General features: G+C 38.2%; 1 non-coding gene across 1 annotated transcript; it reads right to left on the reverse strand.

Moving 5' to 3' along the window:
• Nucleotides 1-882: 882 nt before the first annotated feature.
• On the reverse strand, nucleotides 883-985 carry LOC145351151 (U6 spliceosomal RNA). Its single transcript, XR_013888333.1, has one exon. It is a non-coding gene; the product is annotated as a U6 spliceosomal RNA (small nuclear RNA).
• Between the last annotated feature and the right edge of the window lie 1,447 nt (nucleotides 986-2,432).

Consider the following 2,432-nt stretch of genomic DNA (forward strand, 5'->3'; position numbering starts at 1 on the left):
ACGTCATTTATGTTTGGCAACACAAAACAATATATTGCAGAACACCCCATGGGAGATAAGGATTCCCAGAATTTTTTAATACTATCGGATAACACAATCATTTGACATTTATAGGATGAAAATTTTGGATAAAAACAGAAAAAAACACTTTGTACCGACCTTCCATATTGACAGGATAATCCGAAGTACAGTCACTGTTGTAAGGTAGGCAAACATGACAGCCAATTTACATATACTAAGGACCCATAAAATGAGACAAGCGACTAACTGACCCGTTCTTCTGGCATTGTTTCCAGCCTTTATATATTTCTGTGGGAGTTTTACCAATCTGCCAAATTTTTGGCAAGTGTTCAGGGCAATCATGCAGAAATTCAAAAACATAATTCAAGGAAATAACAGAAACAGAATTGTTCATCTCATTGACACATTTGTGCAATTAATGAGGTTCAAATGATCAAATTGTACTGTACATAAGCTTAGTGATGAAAAGTGATGTATTTGATTAATTAATTTGTATGTATTGTTAGAATGTTGTTAAGAAAATACTTATGTTGGCATTTCTTGAAATGCCAGAGTATTGTACTGTAGTTTTAAAAACAGCATAAAGAGTTATAACTTGGACACATTTTACAGATCAAGGCTCCAGTGAGTCTCACGTTATCAATAAATAACAGCCACTTGCCTGGAAGAATGTGCTGAAGATGGGTTTTAGTCAAAAGGTACAAATTAAGATTAGATTAGATTGTTGTGTGGAAACCAGGATCATTCTCATTATTCCAGAACTGCAGACATAAAGTTAAGGTTGCGTTGTTGAGGGGAATCCAGGAACACTGCTCTCACTGAGGAAGAATTCTAACTATTGGGTACAAGCTAAGGTTAGATTGTTGTGGGGAAAGCTTCATGAATTTGTGTGTCATCCTTGCACAGGTGCCATGCTAATCTTCTCTGTATCGTTCCAATTTTAGTATATGTGCTGCTGAAGCGAGAGGAAACCAAGAGCACTCTTCCCATTGCTCAAGAATTGAAAATATTTAGTTAGAGCTTGTTATGTTGACACGGGTGCATATACTTGTTCAAAAGCTGCTGGCAGAAAGGGTATAAAAATAGGGAAGCATCACTGGAGTTTTTACATTTGCCGGGAGATAACATTTGTCTCAGGAAATTTGCTGGGCACTTCGCTTCTTGGCCTTTTGGCTAAGATCAAGTGTTACATCAAGCCCAAGATGGGGTGCAATGCCTATCGTGTCAGCTTGGATCTTGTTTATCTCTCTTGAAGGGACCATGAATTGGATTTTGAATTTGGTTTCTTGGAGCAAGCAAGGAACAGATTTGGGTCTTCTCAGTCCGCTCTGAGCTTTGTAACTTTAAGGATGGAGAAAACATTAAAATAAAAGTGGGGGCATTTCTCCGGGAGAGAAGAGTTAGGAGTTGGACACTTGCAAGGAAGCTAACATTTGTGTCGGACATTGCCAGTCGATGGGCAAGGGTCAAAGGGGTTGAGATTGGCATAAGAACCCAGAAATAACTAAAGTAATTGTCATAGGTCAGAGATTGCTGTAGGAACACAGAAGTCCAGGAGTGACTACAATATTTGTCACAGGTTGAGGATTGTCATACAAATCCAACATAGAGACCAGTAATAGAATCCAGTATTAGAGTTAAAGAAAAAGTGGTTAGTTTTGGTTAGGAAGCTGCTTTCAGCTTGGGAGAAAGAGAGTAATATTCAGCAACCAGTTGTAAAATGTGCAGCTTCAGCAGTTAAGGGGGACTGAAAGCTAAAGCAGTTAAGGTAGACTGGAAAATTAGAGTTGCAGTCCTAAAACTGCCAAGAGGCTTTATGTATGTTGGTGGAAAGTTGACTAACTTGAAATCTCAAAGCCATGAGTCAAGGGACCAGGTACAAATAACTAAAAAAATTAGAAGACTGCAGGAGTCCCAGAATCCACTAGAAGACAGACTGATGTAAATTGACCTTTTTTGTTGCACCATGCTTTGAGTAGTGGAATGTTAAATAGTAATCTTCAGGATTAGGAAGGACCCAGATAGTTTAGACAGGAAAAAATTGTTTCTCTTAGGTGAGGGATCAATTATCAGGGGCATAGATTAAAATTGATCAGAATTAGAGGGGACATCAGAAAAAACATTTTCACCCAGAGTGGTGGGTACCTAGAATTCTCTGCCTAAGCTGATGGTTGAGGCTGAAACACTCAACTCATTTAACAAGTATTTGGATCTGCATCTGAAGGACTGTAACCTGCAAGTCATTTTTATGATCACTGTGTAAAATACTTATTTTGGATTTGTAGGAGGAATTTTAAAAAAAGATATCCCCACAGCAATCACCATAAGAAGCTTACTAATGGTCTCAGTAGTGACCAGAAGGAAACAAAACTGCAGAATTGGCCTCATGATTTTGCAGTTTAATGACTGAT

Source organism: Carcharhinus amblyrhynchos, chromosome 1 (assembly GCF_965287045.1).
Source record: "Carcharhinus amblyrhynchos chromosome 1, sCarAmb.v2.hapA, whole genome shotgun sequence".
In the NCBI taxonomy this organism is placed as follows: Eukaryota; Metazoa; Chordata; class Chondrichthyes; order Carcharhiniformes; family Carcharhinidae; genus Carcharhinus; species Carcharhinus amblyrhynchos.